The sequence below is a fragment of the Prunus mume genome, linkage group LG5 (genome assembly GCF_029339155.1).
Source record: "Prunus mume cultivar Tortuosa linkage group LG5, ASM2933915v1, whole genome shotgun sequence".
NCBI lineage: Eukaryota > Viridiplantae > Streptophyta > Magnoliopsida > Rosales > Rosaceae > Prunus > Prunus mume.
In genome coordinates, this window is record NC_142702.1 from 13,005,369 (window position 1) to 13,026,963 (window position 21,595).

Sequence of the window (21,595 nt, forward strand, 5' to 3'; positions counted from 1 at the left end):
CGTATTCCAGTACCATACAATAATTTCTCATAACAAATAGGGAGGAGGTGTGAATAGCAGTAAATAGGGAATAATAATTAACAAAGCCATTCCAATAAGATTTAGAAGTGTCATATTATATAGCACCGTAACTTGATTGGTCAGTTGAAAAAAGGTCAGATTTATTGGCCAAACAATCCATCCAAACATATCAGATACAGTTACGACCCTTTTTTTTACACTTAACACCTCAGAAATGCAGCAAATGCTCATCGCTTCCTGTTGCATATTGTTAATGGCTTTCTCCAAAGTTCTTGGAGAAACATAAAATACCTGCAAAGAATTCAAGTGCGGGGATAAAGGCCCGCCTATCCATTTCCCATTCAGCCTCAAAGATAGGCAACCAGATCACTGTGGCTATCGTGGGTTTGCTGTGTCTTGCAATGAGAGACATCAGACGGTTCTTGAGCTGCCAATTCCAGTCAAACTCTCTGTCAAAAGCATAGATTATGAGCATCAGCAAATCTCTCTGTACGACCCAGATAATTGCCTGCTAGTAAAAGTTTCAGAAATCCTCAACATGTCAATCTTCCCTTTCCACTTTTCAAAAGAGTCCATGAACATTACCTTATTCAATTGTTCTTCTGTTCTTGAAAGACGGCCATATAATGATCAGGTTCTAAATGGCCCCTGCCACAGCAACCTTGGCAATCAAATCTATGCCGTTTATGATAACTACGAAATTGATAACCTCCAGTCTTGCACAAAGATGCATAATGTTTTATCAGTTCCAGTTTCAAATTCAGACAGATCTCTTAGTGTTTTGAGATGGTCTACACCAAATTGCACAGAATGTGAAGCAGGAGGCAAGAAGTGTATGCTGAAGAACAATGGCACCAGAGTTGAAATTGAATGTGTTGACTTGAAGAAAGCAAGTAAGGCAATAGTACATATTTTGCTTCACATATTTCCTGCTCAAATTTTTATACATCTTGTAAAGTGCCGACAATTATTCAGGGGATGTTGCCCAGGAGGCAATATGTATAAATGAATTTCACAAACATGACGATCTGAGTTGTGTCATTATCTTTTACAGGTGCAGCAACGAAATTAGCGGCTACCAGTGAGTCACCTAACTGATTATTTTGCTGTCATGTCTAGAAGACTGGGGATATATATTTACTTTTTAATGATTGTTTTGTAGGTGCAACCCTGGGTTCATTCGTCCTCTTACTACTGGTTGTTGCAGTCTATCAGGTCTATAGCTATGATATAAAGGAAAACGAGAATCGATTAAAAATTGAAAGATTTCTAGAGGATTACAAGGTCTTCAAACCAAGTATAGATATTCCATGGGGCAATGATTTCCCCACTCCTATTTTATCCATTTACACTCCTTTTTTAGTTATAAAAAAAGAGTGTAAATGGATAAAATAGGAGAAAAGGGAGTGGGGAAATCACCACTCTATTCCATGCAGATATTAAGAGGATTACAAATCAGTTCACGGACGAGTTAGGCGAAGGAGCCTACGGAACTGTTTATAAAGGAAAGCTTTCTTCTGAAATCTTCGTTGCTGTGAAGGTCCTCAATAGTTCTAACGGAAACGGGGAAGAGTTCATAAATGAAGTGGGAACAATGGGCCATATCCACCATGTCAACGTGGTTCGCTTGGTTGGCTTCTGTGCTGATGGATTTAGAAGAGCTCTTGTTTATGAGTTCTTCTCCAATGGTTCACTGCAAGATTACATTTCATCAGTGGGCAACAAGAATGGGTTCTGTGGTTGGGATAAGTTGCAAGATATTGCCATAGGCATAGCCAGAGGCATTGAATATCTTCACCAAGGATGTGATCGGCGAATTCTCCATTTTGATATCAAACCTTGTAATGTTTTGATAGACCACAACTTCACTCCAAAGATATCAGACTTTGGTTTGGCGAAGTTATGTTCCAAGGATCAAAGCAGTGTCAATGACTACAGCTAGGGGGACCATGGGCTACATTGCACCTGAAGTGTTCTCCAGGAACTTTGGAAATGTGTCCTATAAGTCAGATGTGTGTAGTTTTGGAATGCTACTGCTTGAGATAGTAGGAGGAAGGACGAATGTCAGTTCACCCACAGAGAACACAAATGAAATTTACTACCCTGAATGGATTTATAATCTTCTAGAAGAGGGAGATGACCTATCAATCCATATGGGTGAACAAGGAGATGGTAAAATTCCAAACAAACTTGCAATTGTAGGACTCTGGTGCATCCAATGGTATCCAGTCAATCGTCCTTCAATGAAAGCTGTGGTTCAGATGCTGGAAAAAGGAGAAAACCTAACCGTGCCTCCCAATCCTTTTGCCTCTACAGGTGCCACACAAACAAATGCGAGTAGGCCTGCAAGAAATCTTAACATTCAGTTAGAAGTGATTCCTGAGTTGGAGTAACATGTGTACTTATATATGTCTATGTACTTATGTATGTAAAATTCATAATTCCATTGGTTCTGTTTTCTACTCACGGGAAGTGTAACTATTCTTCCTCAACAATACGTGCCTGCAATGTCCTGGGATAATTAGAAACGAAAAACAAACAACAATCACAATAAGGCATGTGGTGCTATTTGATTGTATTCATGTTTGAGAACAGTTTTGTGAACGAGGTGTTCCTATGACCCTAGCACTACATTGAGTAATAGGAGTGCTCCTATGAACCCATGAACCTATGAACCTAACATAAACTTAGTGATAGGGATGCTCTTATGGTCCCGAGCATGTATGTAGTGCTCAGTGTGTTTCTGACTGAAGCATGTGCTTTGGCACTAGCCCAATACCCGGCATCCCATATGCCTCCAGCATATGCTCTCATTGAATATTGCTGCGGATCAGATAAAGAATGAATAGCTGTCCTAAAATCATGACAGAGAACGAACTGAGGCACGACATGATTTAAACTTACATACTGCCCAATCGAGGTATGAAGCTTTCTTCATCATGATCATGATCCTTGAAATTTTCAAGGTTCCAAGCTTCCCATTTTAAATTAGACCAGTTTTGTGAACTTTTTTCTTACAGTATTTGATTTTTAGTTGTTAGTTGTTACATGTTGACAGAAATAATGTCGGGAGGTAGTGGGGTTGGAAGGATGAAACATCAGCAACTTTCTAGAAAGCAAGAAATCGGTTTTAAGATGCTGGTTGCACTAATTGATATGAGCAAATAAATAACTAACTAGAAAGGTAACCAGTGAATTTTCGTCCAAGTCTTATATCACAGTTTTCTACCTTGCATGGGTTTGCCTCTTATCCTTTGCTTCAATATGTAAGTTGAATGGTTCAAGGGCTTCTGACCAAGTTATGATCTCCAACTGGGTTCAACTAGTGAACCTGCAAAGTGGTACCATCACTATCGATCCAAGTTTTCCCATTGAATGACAGAGAGTTCCCTGGTTACCCTTCCACGCTGGGAGACTGGAGAAAGCAAGACTAAAAATTACTGATCGAGAAAACACTGAAAGAAACTGCATTTATTATTTAAGGATTAAGGTGAGTATACAGCGAGACATAGACCTTGTGTCGCACATGGGAACAAGCTCTGAGAAACTACAACATCAAGGAACTGAAATGTCACTGTTAACAAAAGGAGGTCTTTATTTAACTGTTGCAGCAAATCAGAAAATTATAGAGGAAATGTCCAAACCACTTTATTTTAATACACTCGTGTAGCCAAGTATCTCCTGAATTTCCATTCTTTCTTCATCTAATTGGCTACCAACATTAGCTGAACTAAACCATCTCTAAGACTGTTGTAAGTTGGAACTTTACTAATTTTGGATATGCTATTAACAAAAAAATCTTAAGCCAATTATTGGAAAACTGAGTTGACTGGCCACCAAAATTTCTGAACTTAAATAGCCGCGAGCTATCAATCGAAGTCAGTCAACCTTTAAAATTTAGTTGGCCTTACTTTCTACATTGTAATGACATTGATGAAGTCACTTATCAATGCAGAGTACCAGACTTCCAGAATTCCCTTTTAAAAGAAAAAAAAAAGAAAAAAAAAGGCACAAATTCAATGTATGTATATCTAAACTTCTGATTATGTATGGAAATCTTTGAAATCACCAATAAACCTCTAAGTAGCAAGACCTCCTAAGACATAATACCCAAACTATTTTATGACCATCAGGCTTTGCACAGAAATGATGTTAAGATCATATGTGAACCATTCCTGTAGAAACGTGGAACTTGCAGTAAATCAATTGATTTAGATGAAAACTAAATTCAAAGAGTTCCCTCACCACTACAAGTGTCACTGGAGTAAAATATAACAAAGATAAAAGAGAGAAACAGTTCATTTCATTTACCTTGTAATCACTAGACAAGGAGAAAACAAGTCCAGTTGAGGTCATTTTCCTTAATCCAACTCTTTGCCAGGACGACATCCACATTCGATGCCACCAACTGTGGTGTTGCCCAAGTTTTCGTGGCAGCCTCACCACCACTAAACTCTTTGCCATTTCTGCAAAACCCCTCTCCAGCATGCTATCCCAATCTACCTCTTACCTGAAAAAGATTGAAAGATCAGATTTCCGCTAATATCTGAATCACTATTACGGTACATAATTATCATCACAATTACTCTTAAAGCAACAGCAAGCAGAAGATACTTCTACATTAACTAGATAAGTTAATTTCAATCTACAGTTTCAGAAGCCAGTCTTCCTTTTAAAGAACAAAATCCATGACTGAAACTACAAGTTTACTTGAATCATGTAAATATAGTTTTTTTTCCCCTTTCAGCCTAGTACCCATAAGAGGACCATAATTTCCAAACTACCTTTAAAGCTTACCTAAATTCTGGATACGAGGGCCCACAATTAAACTTCCCTGACCCATAGACCTTTACACTATGCTAAATGAGGGGAATGGAAAGTGGAAGGATGAACAGTACGCAGGTATGGTGGGGATTCTTCATCCCTTGAGTTGTTTGGTACAGTGGAAAGTTCAGATGCAAGCTATCCTAGAAAAGTTATTTTATTATTCTTATCATAATTCTAATTGGTTTGTGATAAAACAAATAGGTATAAAATTGAGAAGACAATGCTATCTTATGTTCGTATTCCCTCTCCCAATCCATCCAGAAGCGGGGTGATAAAAAACAGTTGGATCCCAAGGGGTTGATTATCCCACCTTCTCTTTGCACCCCATCTCAGATCTTCTTTATGGAATTCATGTATGCTCCTGATATAATCATTCTTAGTTTATTAAGGAAGCACTTCTCACAATCACTAGTAGAAGATGTAACAGGGGACACAAGAGCAATAAGAATAAATTTTTCCCCATTTCCAACATTGATTTCATATAACTCGTGGAAAACTTCTCTGAACTCCTGTATCAATGTTGTGTAAAATGATCTATTTGGAGGATAACATTTATACGAGGATCCCATTATCACAAAGAACTGATCTGGCAGCCAAAAGGACATGCTTCCTAACAAACTCAAATGGCAGAGCAATTATACCATCTCCAGCATCACTTGAATCTAAATCAACTAGCACTACATCAAATTTAGTATCAATGTCATTGCCATCACCCATCCCACAACCACCTTCTATCTCATGAGCACCAAAAGAACCCGAACTTTGTCCATTACCTCGACCCGCAAGTTTCTCAATAACTTTTACTGCATCTCCAACGCAAACATTGACATGCTCACCACCATCTTCCAGTCCAAAATACTTCGTAGCAACTCTTAAAACTTCCTTGTCCGCCTCCACACCCACAACCTGAAATCCCAGTTCGGCTTTTAAAAATCCAAGCAAAGCTCCACCTCCAACTCCTAAACACAAAGCTTTCGGCCTAAACCCACTTCGAATCCGTCCCTCAATATAAGAAGCAATCAACTGAAGACTTGCCAACATAGGAACCAAATAAGGGTGCACTAAAATACTATTATCCAGCCTAAACTCGACTTCTCCGATTTCCACATAATCAAAGCCAAAACCCGTGTTGGGAACAATACGTACCTCCGTTTGAACCAAATTGGGCACTCTTTTAAACCTCAAACGCCTCCTGAACTCCCTCTTTGAAGCCTCACCACCACTCTCAATCTCCACATCTTCCACCACCATTTCACCAACCAAAGACCCAACACACCTCTCCAAAACCACACTACAAATCACATTATCCTCATAACTCAAAATGGGTATCTCAAGAGTGCCATGTTTGAAGCAAGACTTAGGAGATAAAGCAAGGAAAAGAGGTCTCAAACTCACCCCGAGTTCGCCATCACACGACGAGTCGTTTCTAGCCGGACGGTGGTAAATTACCGGTGAACCACGGCTGGTTGCCAGTGAGGATTAGGCGGGAGATCCTGGGAGAACTGAGCAGGAGCTGGAGAGAAAACAGTTTGGCTTTTAGTAAACTTTTTGTTAAGAGTGTTGGTACTAATTCCCATATAATCATAATCGAGCGTTTCTTCGAAACTGATTGCCATATAATCAGAAAATGAAAACACTTCATTAGCTGCTTTTCCTTATAGCTTTCTCTCACACCAATTTTTTAAAATAGTGATTTTATCATAATTTACCAAACGGGCTGGGTTCTCAAATTTTTTTAAGAATTACTTATAACCCCAAATAAGCAATACCAAACGGGTACTAAGAGGTGAACAAAGTTGGAAAATCGACATGGGGATTTAAATAGAACAACCTTACTTTGGTATCAAATTCAATTTAAGAAATTGGTAACTGCTTTTTGCTTGCTCAAGTAAATTAAAAGGGAGATTTTATTGACACCTCATTATTTGCTCTACCTCATATTAATTTTAAACATGAATAGCCTATTCTACCCTTGTACATAATTACCATTTAGGACAAAAAAATTTAAAATTAAAATTAAAATTGCTCACTGCACCCCACATAGTACCTACAGAGTAGCAGCTACATCTTCAACCTCTGTGTCAACATTACTATCAAGAGTAGGAGCTACATCTTCAACCTCTGTTGTATCATCAAAGTGATCTTGGGGAGCCGCTCTCTATCTCCTTGATGAGGCTGTGGGACACTGTCTATCAGGTCGAGATGATGAAGCCTCAGTAGTACCTCTGTGAGTCCTCTTCATATCTAAAAATAATAATATTAAGAACACACTCAATAACGGATTCGGTAAATGATCACTGAAAAATGGAAACAAATTTGGTGGACTATCATTGAAGAAAGAAAACATATTCGGTGGAGTAACACTGAAAAATAAGCAAATACGAGGAGACAAGAAAAGAAGAATAGGCAAAAGCAAATACCCAACCAAGCTTTGTCTTTGGTTTATGAAACAAGAAGACAAATCGCTTTCTCAACAAACAAAGGAATCTCAAAGCTCTCAATATGGCCCATGGCAAGGCACCTCCTTAATCTGCATATCCAAAGAGAGAAGTCAGCCACATGGAAACAAAAAAAATTAAAATAGAAGAAAATGAAGAATATGGGTATGTGGGTTCCACAAGGGAAGAAACAATTTGTTGTTTCTTTTGATGATGCAGCAGATGTCTTGGGGAAGTCTACGAGCTAGTCTAGAAAAGGTGGGGTTTTACCACGTAATGACAGGACCTGCCCCGAATTCTTTGAAACCCGAGGACGAATCTGTGGAAATTCCGACATCACACCGATGCCGGACCCACTTAAAAAAGACCGAGGCTCAAATCCATGATCTGTGAATTCCTACACGATCCTAGGAATGTCTAAATTGACATATATTAAATTCAAGACTATCCAACGGTTCAAACTTATCGAACTCGGATAACGCACAAAAGGCGAAATCTGTTCGAGACTAAAACAGTATCCAAATTGAAATCCGAGCACACCTACGCACTCGTGAGGACCAGAAGATTACGTCGGGGCACAATGCCCTTTTTCTAAAGTGCCCACGCGCCGCCACACACGCCGGCAATGCGTGGGTGTCCAAAGCGATTACGCTTCGTCGGAAAATCTCAAAATCACGGCTTAGGACTTCTATCCTAGGTGTAACACCGTAATTGGAACTACTTTTGTTCTCGGACCTATCCCAAAAAGTGACCGGAAGTGGCCAAATCGCAATCCCAAAACTGGTCGAAATTCAATTTGAAAATCAAGCTACCTAGGCTCAGAATTGATGAAAACCTACCCAACCATCAGCTGGATCATGAAAAATAGGTGAGAAAACATACATCACTCACTAGAATTGATGGCCGGATGACGGAGAACAAAGTCGGAGAAATTCGAGCAAAAAATCAGCCGTTTCTATTCGATTTTTCGGCAAAATCACGGTGGCGGGCTTACTGGGTTGGAAGAGAATGGTGCCTCGGTCATTTTGGTACCAGCCCCGTTAACTTTGGTGGCGGATGAGAGAATCGTCGGCCAAAAGCTGGCCAGCTGTGGTTGTTGTCGCGAGGAGAGGGAGAGGCTGCGCACGGAGAGAGAGAGAGAGAGAGAGAGAGAGAGAGAGAATCAGATTTTATCAAACCCTTTTCACAAAAACTATGATTATGCCATTGAGGGTATTTTGATAATATCTTTTTCGTTACAACTCCAATTCGGCCACACTACGTGTCTACGGACTCATCTCGCCTTGCTCTATGCAACAGTACAGTTGAAATTCCCAAATTCCTTCACAGTCAAAAAGTCGACTTTAAACCTAATAAAATATTTTAGGGGCAAAATGGTATTTTATCTTAATAAATTAATAATTACCAATTTATTTTGGACCGAATCGTTACACATAGAATAATTCGTTGCATGTTCCTTTATTTTATGCTCAACATGTTTCAAGATTGATATATCAATCATGTTACTGAAGTTTATTTTTATTTATTTATTATAATTTTAAATTGGCCTATTCAGCCCCCCTCTAGGCATTCTTAGTTATTCTACATGTAATTTCACCTAAAGAATCCCAAATTCAAAAGTACTTTAAAAATATTGTAATAAACATTTCGAGTAGTGATATGTTTTCTTCCAATATATGGTACTTGTCTTTCTCTAAGCATGATTACTAGGATTTGTGTATCATCAATTGCCCCTATGCAATATTTGTTTCATAAATATTTTTTCAGAATTGTATTTAAATAGATGTCTGCCAAAAACATAATATTAGAGTTACAAAAACAGGAAGAAAAAGAAAAACCATTTTCAACCTTTTCTAGCCTGCCAAGAATCTCGTCATGCTCACAGCCTCTTCTTGACTCTCGCATACACTGCAACATCTTGCAAATACTATAAATCGACCAAAATAAATAAATAAATAAATAAATGAGCACACAAAATCATACCAAATTTCTGAAATAAAATATACACATGCAAAGAGAAAATCAGCCACACAAAGACATGAACTACCATATTGATGAGCAGACTTGTGGTTCCTATACTGATTGCCCAAGTTCTTTTTCCTTCGATCTTCCTCCTTGTGACAACGAATGTAACATTCCACATCGACCAACGTAGAATGGGTGATGTGCCTTTTATGTACATGCCCACCTCCATCTAGCACGAGGCCTTTTGGGAGCTCACGGGCTTCGGAGTCATGGGAAATCCGAAGTTAAGCGAGTTTGAGCTAGAGTAATCCCAAGATGGGTGACCCACTGGGAAGTTACTCACGAGTTTCCAGAAACAAAACCATGAGGGCAAGGGGCCCAAAACGGACAATATCGTGCTACGGCGCAGCTAATCCGGGATGTGACAGAATGGTAAGCCACTCTGCTGTGTGGTGTGAGTGTGCCGACAAGGACGTTAGGCTCCTAAGGATGGTGGATTGTAACATCTTACATCGACCAATGGAGAGGGGGTGATGTGCTTTATATGTACATTTGTGCCCACCTTCATTTAGCACGAGGCCTTTTGGGAGCTCATTGGCTTCGGAGTCATGGGAACTCTGAAGTTAAGCGAGATAGGCTAGAGCAATCCTAGGATAGGTAGCCCACTAGGAGGTTTCTCATGAGTTCCCAGAAACAAAACCGTAAAGGCAAGGGGCCCAAAGCAGACAATATCGTGCTACAGCGCAGCCGATTCGGGATGTGACAACAAACCATATGATTTACTTCTCAATTTTCGACATCACAAAGGAAGAAACGAACCTAGAAAAACAAAAGAAAACCTCAAACCTTTTTGTACGAAATACAGAACTGAATTAGTATAATCGATCAATGGAAGAGTGGATCCTCTTCCATTGTCTACAATTGGTGATGCTAAGTCTGTTTGCCCCCTTACTATTATGCAGTGAGTAGATGAGGATTATTACTCTACGAAACATGGGTGAGGGCTGAAGGAAATGCGTTCCAAGTTTGAGGGTCGTGGTGGGTTTTCAATCGTCTCAGTTTATTTTTTAAATCCTTAATCCTATTTCAATAGAACGTGCCAGAAGAAAAGGAAAGAAATGCTATTTTGGCATTTGAAAAAAAAAATATGGGTATTTTTGGCATTTTAAAAGTTTAATTAAAAGGAACTAAGTGCTTCCCTTGTTTTTGTCCTGCAGCACTTTTAAGAAGCAGCACCTCTCAAGTGCTTCCTCCAAAACCACTCAAGGTGCTTTTGGATCTCACCCAAAGCTCTTTTGCAATTTTTGCCAAACAACATTTTCAAAAGACAGAAGCACTTTCACCCATTTAGAAGCACTTTTCACTGCTCCAAAAGCACTCCCAAACGAGCTCTAAGACCAATCTTTTCTTTTGCTTTCTTACTGTTGAGATCCAAAAAATTCATGATTGGGCCCGAATAAATTATCAGCCCGAAACGACAGTCCAATAAGAAAAAGCGTAAAGAAGAGTACACAAAAATCCATCACATGCGAATTATAGTTCATGTGCCATGCTAAATAAATAAATTCGCTAAGAGTTGAGATAAAATATACTGGGTCTACAAGCCCATGCCAAAATTAAATGACAGGACCCGTCCCGAATTTCCCAGAACCCAAGAAGAACCCCTGCACAGACCTAGGCATCACACCCACGCCGGGTTCACTTCTAAGAACTATGTCCTCGTTTACCAAAGAGGATTAATGGCACGAGACTTTCTGCCAAAATTTCGACAGAGTTTCCCCTGTAAATTGAACATTTCCCCAAATTTCCACCTGCATAAAACACATTTTATAACCCAATCGGCCGCACGCACAATATAATCTCATGCAATTTACACAAATGGCCTCCGGCCTTCAAACGATTCTAGCAGAACTGCCCACAATGTTTTTAAAATAACTTAATGCATCAAATATGCATATAATGAATTCAAGATCTATTTATGTACACCTTCACTCACTTAGTCCCCAGGACGAGCATCAATTCAACCAAGTTTCGGGACCAACAATGAGGTCCGAACCAATCTCAATAAGACCACCTAAGTGGGGTCTAATCTGTGGCTGCACCTAGTAACTTCAGGCTGCCTACGTACCCTACTGAGGGATCAAGCCACATGTAACTCTTTCGCATCTATCCTGGCCCCTAATATCAAATAAACCATTACCACCACACAAATACATACATTCTATGATTTATCCATCACAACTCACCAAACACAATCACAATATCACCCCTCATACGACGGGACGCACCCGGCCTCGTATGGGGTCTGTCAACACGCCGGCTAATCCAAAGACGCGTGCGACCTCAACACTGCGCTCGACTACATTCTCACCAGCCCTCACACAATCATATCTCCCCTCATACGTCGGGACGCACCCGACCACATATGGGGTCGTCAACACGACGGCTAATACAAAGCGCGTGCGACCTCAACACTGGTCCGCTACATTCTCACTAGCCCGCACACAATCACATCTCCTCTCATACGCCGACGACTCGGCCACGTGATGGGGTGCATCAACACCTCGGCTAATCCAAAGACGCGTGCGACCTCAACACCGGGCCTGGCTACATTCTCACCAGCCTCACACAATCATATTTCTTATACGTCGGGACACACCGCCACGTATGAGTCGTCAACACGCCGGCTAATCCAAAGACGCGCGTGCGACCTCAACACCGGGCCGCTACATTCTCACCAGCCCTCACACAATCATATCTCCTCATACGTCGGACGCACCCGCCATGTATGGGTCCGTCAACACGCCGACTAATCCAAAGACGCGCGTGCGACCTCAACACGGGCACGCTACATTCTCACCACCCTCACACAATCCTATCTCCTCATACGGACGCACCCCAAACACGGCTAATCCAAAGGCGCGTGCGACCTCAACACCGGGCTACATTCTCACAAGCCCTCACACAATCACATATCCTCATACGTGCGGACGCACCAGACACGTATGGGTGCATCACGCCGGTTAATCCAAAGGCGCGTGCGACCTCAACACCGGGCTCGACTACATTCTCACCAGCCTCACACAATCATATCTCCCCTCATACGCCGGACGCCTGGCTATGTATGGGTGCATCAACACGCGGCTAATCCAAAGGCGCGTGCGACCTCAACACGGGCTGGCTACATTCTCACCACTCACACAATCATATCTCTCCTCATAAGTCGGGACGCAGCCGCCACGTATGGTCCGCAACACGCCGGCTAATCCAAAGACGCGTGCGACCTCAATATTGGGCACTGGCTACATTCTCACCAGCCCGCACACAATCACATCTCCTCATACGTCGGGACGCACCCGCCACGTATGGGGTCCGCAACACGCCGGCTAATCCAAAGACGCGTGCGACCTCAACACCTGGGCTGGCTACATTCTCACCAGCCCTCACACAATCACATCTCCTCATACGTCGGGACGCACCCGCCACGTGTAGGAGTCCGCATCAACACGCCGGCTAATCCAAAGACGCGTGCGACCTCAACACCGGGCTTGGCTACATTCTCACCAGCCTACACAATCACATCTCCACTCATCGGGACGCACCGCCACGATGAGGTCCGCCAACACGCCGGTTAATCCAAAGCGCGTGCGACCTCAACACGGGCGACTACATTCTCACCAGCCTCACACAATCATATCTCCCTCATACGCCGGACGCACTTTTTGGCTATGTATGGGGTGCAACACGCCGCTAATCCAAAGCGCGTGCGACCTCAACACCGGGCCCGCTACATTCTCACCACCCTCACACAATCATATCTCTCCTCATAAGTCGGGCGCGACCGCCACGTATGGTCATCAACACGCCGCTAATCCAAAGACGCGCGCGACCTCAATATTGGGCTGGCTACATTCTCACCAGCCCGCATACAATCACATCTCCTCATCGTCGGGACGCACCACGTATGGTGCATCACGCCGGCTAATCCAAAGGCGCGTGCGACTCAACTGGGCTGGCTACATTCTCACCAGCCTCACACAATCACATCTCCCCTCATCGCCGGGACGCACCCGGCCACGTGGGGTGCATCAACACGCCGGCTAATCCAAAGGCGCGTGCGACCTCAACTCTTGGGCACAGGCTACATTCTCACGACCCTCACACAATCACATCTCCCCTCATCGCCGACGAACCGCCACGATGGGTGTCAACACGCCGCTAATCCAAAGGCGCGTGCGACCTCAACAGGCTTGGCTACATTCTCACCAGCCTACACACAATCACATCTCCACTCATCGACGCACCCGCCACGTGAGAGTCCGCATCAACTGCCGCTAATCCAAAAGCGCGTGCGACCTCAACACTAGGCCTGGCTACATTCTCACCACCATCACACTGCTTTCCCTTTGGGCTGACTACATTCTCACCAACGGGTTTAAAGGTCTCAACATAATCACAATATGGAGTCGTGGGTAGTGCGTATAGCACTGTAAACTAACATTCGATCACTTTATTTAGCTGTATACATCCACACAATTAAATATATAATATATAATTTCTACTCCTACATAAACCTCAACCCTGATATAGCATCTGATAATTCCGCAATTTAAATCATATAATAATATCCTAAATTCGCATATAAACCATTTAACTCAACAACGCTCAAGACCTGTCACTAAGGTCATTCTAACCCTCCTGGGATGGTAGAACTACAACAAAAGTCTAGCGGTCAACCTAGGGTCAAACTACCCAAACTTGGTCAAACAGGCCCGCGGGGCTCACGACCTCCAAATTATGATCCGAAAGTTCCTATAGGTTCTACAAGGTCTAGGACACATGTCCTGTAAGTTTGGTCCAGATCGGACGGTCAGATCTCTCACGATCGCATGATCGGACGGTCACTAAAACCCTAACCCTAGGGTTGGTATTTTCGGAGTATCCGGGACTCCATTTTACGATCCGTCAAATCCTACGCGATCCTGGTAATACCTAGATCAACATATTATAATTTCAGGACCATCCAACGGTCCAAACCTAGCGAACCCGGAAAATACGCGATATGCGATATTCGTTCGGAACTCTAACAGTATCCAAAATGAGATCCGAGCACACCTACGCGCTCGTGACATTGAGAGGATCGCAGTGGGACAAAAATGCCCCTCAACTACAATGCCCACGTGCTGCCACGCGCCGGCAGCGCGTGGGTGTCAAAGCGATATCGCATAGCCGGAAAACTTCCAAATCGAGAGCCAAGACTCCTACCCTAGGTAATACACCTAATTTGGAGCCACTTTTGTTCTTGAGCATACCCCAAAAACTGACCGGAAGTGGCCGGAATCGGAGGCCAAAAACCGGCCAAACTTCCCTCTCTTAATCGATCTCCAAAACGCAGAGATCTCCCGAATCTAACCCAACATGCATCAAGAACAGCTTGAGAGGTTCAAGATCCATACGGATCGTCGAAAATGGTGGCGGATGACGACGACGGAGCGGGCGGCGAAGTTTCTTTCAAAACCGGAGCGATTCCGAGCTTTTTCGGCGGATTCCGGTGATTCTTGCCGTCGGGGATGGTCGGGAAAGGTTCTTTGGGGTGGCGGTTCGAACCCGATCGTGGTGGTCGGTGGTGCACCGTGGCGGCGGTGGCCAAAACGAGCCGTCGGTGAATAAGTACCGGGGTGTCGCGCGAAGGAAAAGAGAGAGAGAGAGAGAGACGGGGCGTTCCGTCTTTTTATCAAAAATTCATTTTCCAAATATTTACGATCGTGCCATTGAGCTTCATTCGATCGTAACTCTCTCGTTACAACTCCGATTCGAGCCCACTACGTGTCCACTGACTCATCTCACCGTGCTCTACGCAACGGTACAAAAATTCCCAAATTCCTTCCGAATAAGAAAATGACTAAAATATCCTCTTAATTTCACTCTAATTAATTAAAACATGAGATAAATTTGGGGTAGGGGTGTTACATTAAACATCGCAGGACGATAAATTAAAACATGTCAATCGACATGTCATGCCAAGCACGAAATCGTTATCTTACACCCAACCACGCTACAAGCCTAAGTGGGCCCAAGCCACTCAAACACCGGGGCTTGCTTGAGTGGGTTGTGGTATGGACGGTAATAAATCAACATGAGACCCATTAATGTGCCTGGAAATGGAAAGTCTCGGGTTGCTTGGGAGCCTCGAGACTCAAGCCCATTTCTTAGGGCCAAACATGTTTGTAAGAATAAGAGAGAAAATAGCCCTATAGCCCAAGCAAAGTAGCCTATTAATACAAACAAAAAGCCCAATGTTTAACAAAAAGCCCATTTGCTTAGGGAACCACCTTAGCCCATATAAAACTCCAAAAAATAACCCACAAAAGCCTCAGCCTTTTTGAAAAAATAGAAGCCACGTGAGGAAGGTTGGCAGATTCATTAGCAAAGCTGCTGGGAGGTTCCATCACATGCAGGAGCAAGTTCCAAGCCAGAGACGCTCAAAGAACCAAGGAATACTAGCTTGCAGGCTATCAGAAGCACCCTTTGGACCGGCATATATTTTCACTTCCTTTCCTTCATCAGATTTGGCCAAAGAAGGGGGAAGGAAAGAAGAAAAAATAGTAGCTAAGAATGGAAGTTCCCACTGAATAGCTGCGGGAAAGGGGGTATTGAGCTCCCAAATTTCCTGAATTCGTGCAAATAGACAGAGGCAATTTTTGCCAAGATAGGGAAGTCAAAGTAGAAGAGGAGAAAGGAGGAAAAAGCTTAGCCAAAATGGGTAGAAGCCATTAGGGTTTCTTGAAAAATGGTGGTTTCTAGCGGCTATAAATTGAGGCTTCTCCTACCTAACGAGGGCAACTCAGATTCAGAGAGCAGACCTTTTATCTAACTTGCAAAAACCTAGCAACCTCGTGCACTGTTCATCTCCTTCTCCATTTTGTTCTTCTAGCAGCTGCCAGAAGAACTCTACTCTTCATTTTCTCTTTCCTAGCCAAATCCCTCACAAAACATCTCCTTCCTTACCTTAATACTTTCTTTTCTCATAAAGCAAGCCTAAATTCTCTTTTAGTGCTAAACTCATGTTGATTTTACTCCCATGCCACATGCCACTCACGCTGAGCTAAAAGGATTATTTGTAAGCATGCCAAAACCATCTGTAAGTTACCATTATTCTGGTTGGTGAAGATAGCCAAAATATTTCCTAAGGCTTTGCTGCCCTTTCGAAGTATTCTTGGGGTTTAATTTTGAACCCGAACAAAGGGGATCTTCTCGATGCCTTTACGGCAGCCCAGCCCATTGTAGTTGCAGGAAGAAAAAGTCCCCTACAGTTACATGTCTAGTCTAGAAGATATTGGAAGATATGTGTTTGCTCATGGATTGTATTTACTTGCAGGTGCAATGCTGGGTTCACCCATTTTTTTAGTATTGGTCATTGCAGTGCATGGTATCTATAGTGCTGATCAAAAGGAAAAAGAGAATCGATTAAAAATCGAAAAGTTTTTATAGGATTACAAAGCTTTCAAGCCAAGTAGATATTCCTACGTATATATTAAGAGGATCACAAATCAATCAAAGGACAAGTTGTAAGACAAATCTGTGTCTTAGTCTAAATTGTGGTCTTCTTCATATCTGGTTTGGAGGAGCTTTAATTGATCAGGAAGTATTAATCCTAATGCTAGTAGGATACTCAATCAAATAGTGAGTTTACATTGAGATAAGAGTATCTTAAGAATTCCTAATTCTATATGGACTAAAACATCCTATTCCTAAGCAAACGATATCTGTTTGAGTACTCCTTGATGGGTAAGGTACTGGAACAGATGCTTATAAATAAGGTCCCTTCCCTATTGGCGAAAACACACTCATAACAGAAAACTCACCCCATCCAGAGATAGAGATAAAGTGCTGAGTAGGAGAAGAAGATCCTTATTCACAATGACTGATCAATGTTATAGTGTTTGAGACTCAAAGACATGACAGAACTTACATGTGGTATTAGAGCACTAGGTCTTGCTCTCTAATCTATCCTACTGATTTATAAAAGATCGCTACTAAAATAAAATTTTGATCATTAGTCATGAAGCATGTAGACTTTAACCAATTGCATATCTTATGTGATAAGGTATGATCAAGGACATCAAGAATATTTGCTCGATCATGCTTGAAAGGATATTGGTCAAAGACTGTGAATTATTATTTCGTAAATTAAGTAAGCCACAGCTGCTTAATTGTTGCAAGAGTAATTTTCAATCGAAAGATTGATCTATACTTGCATCACAACTGGTAGCCTTTTGTGATTACTTCTATCCACAAATAGTAAGTACACATATTGATAATAGATGTGATGGTACAATACGGATGAAGGGACTGAACATACTAACAAGAAGACTTCTCAATCCACAAATGAGAAGTTCTACTTGTGTAGGAAGTTTATTCAAACTCAAAATCCAGTATTTAGGAACATGTTCAAATCACAACCCACAGGTGTACGTGAATTGATAATGTTTAAGTAAAGTTTAGTGGGGATAGTTATTTATTATTTGTTATATGTTTACAGTGAATCCTTCAAACTATCAATCCATTGAAATACTGACTGGATCGAACTACCAAAAATGGAAGCAAGATCTAGAGATTTCTTTAGGTTTTCTTGATTATGACTATGTGCTTAGAGGTCAAGAACTAGCTGCAGATGCTTCTGCAGCATTGAGAACCAAAATATGCCAAGTGGGAAAAGGCTAATCATATGAGTATGTTGATTATGCAAAGGTCAATGGCATCATCTGTGAGAGGTAGCATCCCCAAATTTGAGAATGCTAAACAATATTATGAAGCTATTGCACAGAGATTTAAGGAGTATGAGAAAGCTGTCAAAAGTACCTTATAATAAATTAGTTGATTAATATGAGATATGATGGACAAGGATGTATGAGAGCTCATATCATGAATCTGATTGACATTGGAACTAAGTTGCAGGATTTGGAATTGAATGTAGATGAAGATATGATGGTTCATCTTGCTTTGAATTCGCTGCCTAAGGAGTTTACGTCTCTCGGAGATACCTACATTGCTCAAAAGGAAAGCTGGACATTGAATGATCTTATCACCAGATGCGTTCAATAAGAACACAATATAATAAGAGAAAGAGGTACCAAAATGGTGAATCTGGTGCAGTCAAAGAAAAATAAGGAATATAGGAACAAAGGCACTGCTGCTGGAAAAGAGAAAGAAAGGAAAAGGAAAATAACAGTTCAAAAGATCTGAAACCAATGGGATTGAAATACTTCTTCTGTAAGAAAACTGGACATATGAAAAAGGAATGCAAAAGGTATAAGAAATAGTTGGACAAACAGAAAACTAAAGGTAAAAGCGATCAAATTTTGGTTTGCTTTGAATCTAATTTAGTTGATTTTACTAATGATTCATGGTAGACAGTGGTGCATCTATTCATGTGACTAATTCTTCGCAGGGGTTCATAAAGAGGAGGTTGCCAAGCAACGATGAATTGAAGGTGTTCATAGGTACTGGAGAAAAAGTGCAAGTAGATAATATTGGAGTAGTTAGGATTAAGCTAGATTGTGGTTTTGTCTTTGATTTAGAAGGTGTGGTTTATGTTCCCTCAATGAGGAAGAATCTCATCTCAGTTACTAGGCTTGTAAAGTCAAAGTTCACTTTGAACTTTGATGATTTTGGTTGTTCTATTTTCAGAAATAAAAGTTTAATTGGAAAAGGAAGTATTGTGGATGGTATGTTTCGATTAAACTGCAAAGAAACTATGCAAATCAACTCAGTTCAATCCAAACCATGCAAAGAATTATCATTTAAACTGTAGTATAAGAGACTTGGACATATTTCAAAGGAAAGAATTAATCAATACACTATGCAAAAAATTAGTTCTACCACCATTGAATCATGATAATGCAGATGATATATGTATAGAATGCACAAAGGAAAAATTGACCAACCTAAGAAAGAAAGGTGCTGTGGGAAGTCAAAGTGTATTGGAATTAATCCGTGCAAACATATGTGGACCATTCCCAACTCCAACTCACTAAGGGTTTAACTATTTCATCACTTTTACAGATGACTACCCGAGATTTGGACATGTTTAACTGATCAAAGAAAAATCAAGTGCTTTGGATATGTTCAAAATTTATAAACTGAAGTGGAAAACCAACTAGACCAAAAGATAAAAGTTGTAAGGTCTGACAGTGGAGGGGAGTTTTATGGGAGATTCGATGAGACTAGGAGGAATCCTGGTCCTTTTGCAAGATTTCTACATCAAGAAGGAATCATTGCTCAATACACTAATCCAGGGACTCCACAGCAAAATGGAATTGCAGAAAGGAGAAACATAACTCTAAAAGATATGATAAGAAGCATGATGTCTTGCACAAACTTACCAATTTTTCTGTGGGCAGAAGTGTGAGAATCCTTATTCTTAAAAGTGTTAATATTTTATTTTGGTAAGTATTAAAATTATAAATTATAAATTATTTTATGGAAGTCTATGTTTTATTTGCTTCACTTAATGCAAATTTAATAATTTTAATTATATATATAGTTGTTTGACCATTTTAATAATTATATATATATATATATTATTATATTAAAAATGTAGAGAAGACACAAACGTCCTAGCTTGCTGCATGCATAGCTTGTTATAGTATATATTTTATTATATTAATTATATAGGAAGCATGAGGTGGATAACTTAAGCTTGAGGTGGCACCATTTCTTAGTTACTTAAGGGACATGTAAACATATAAGATTGTTGCATTGCTATCCAAATGCTAGCTGGCTTTACTTCATCAAAATATCATCTCAAAACCAAATGTTAGCACTTATCTCCAACCTCCAAACATATCAACCAATGATATACTAATAGTTGCCGCCTTATTTCTAGTATAAATAGAGAGTTGCATGTACAAATGTTTACACATCTTGTAAAGGGCATGCATAGCTTGCTTAAGAAACGAGAAGACCATATTGGTAGAGAGAAAAAGAAAGAGAGAGAGAGAGAGTGGTAATATTTTTGGAGGAGTTAGAGGTCGGAGCTTGTGTTTTTCTTAACTTGGAGTTAGCTTTGGAAATAAGGTAGGGGTTTCTTGGGGGGCCTTTTTCAGAGATTGATTTAATTAAATTTCGTGAGCATAATATTATACATGGTACTGTTTGATTTACGTACTCTTAACTGTTTGAACAATGTGGGCATGATTATATGTACATTGGTGATATTTAAATGATTACATTGTTTTTATGAGATATGTGAACTATATAATGTCATGGAAATTATTTGGAGTTCTTGGGTAGAGAAAATAATGGTGGAAAAAGAGGGTAATGGGAATAGTCTTTTGTGTAGTTGAGTCTAACTCTTGGCAGGTACCAAGTCTCAGGGATCCCACAGTGCACATGGTTTTTATTGGGTGATTCGGGACTGGCGAAAGGGAGTTAGACAAGATGACTAACAAAAGGGGAATTATGGGACAGTTGAAATGGGTGTTAGTTCATATAAATGGGCATTCGGGACCAAGTGGTAAAAGCATGGTATGGAACGTGCAGGTTTGCTTGTCCAGTTATATGAATTAACGGGATTAGATGAAGAGTATTCATGCATTGTTACTAATAATGTGAAATTTGGCTGCTTGATTATTTGTCACTTAATTTAATTATATCAATTTATAGTAAAAAGGTTTATGTCCCTACTGAGCTGTGGTTTCGCTCACCCCCTAATAGATTTTGCAGGTACCGAACCTGAAATCTAGAGCTTGTGATGATTTTTGGCATGTCTATAGAATGTAACATAGTTTGTGGTTGAATAATGAGCTACTCTTTAAGTGAACTCTCGAGTAGTTCTAACTTGTAAAATAATGTAAAAATTTTATGGTTTCAAACGTTATCGTTTCCGCGTTTCTGCTGAATATTTTATGTGAAATATCTATTTTATTTATTTAAATGTCTTCTTCACATTTTAGTTATAGTTTTTATTAAATTCTATAATTAAGGTGTGAATCACGTCGTAACCCAAGGTTTTGTAAATCCGAGGGTTGGGGTGTGACAAGAAGCTTTGAAAACAACAAATTACATACTCAATTGAGTACCAACCAAGAGTATCAACAATATCCCTTATGGAGTTTGGAATAAGAGAAAACCAAGCTTGAAACATTTGAAAATATGGGGATGCAAGGCAGGCATCGGAGGTCAACGCTCTTTTGGCACATGTTAACAACTTAAGCATCGGCGATTATGTAAATAGCTAAGTCGTAAATAATCTTTAGCAACGGATAATATCCGAAGCGTATGACTATATCATATGCATCGGTTCCCAATACTTCAATTCTTAGGTACCTTTTGCAACATAT

The 21,595-nt window shown here is 40.7% G+C and overlaps 2 pseudogenes; one reads left to right on the forward strand and one right to left on the reverse strand.

The window, feature by feature from the left end:
* The first annotated feature begins 232 nt into the window (after positions 1–232).
* LOC103331258 (rust resistance kinase Lr10-like) lies at positions 233–2,875 on the forward strand (annotated as a pseudogene).
* On the reverse strand, positions 1,253–6,433 carry LOC148916977 (uncharacterized; annotated as a pseudogene).
* Positions 6,434–21,595: the final 15,162 nt, after the last annotated feature.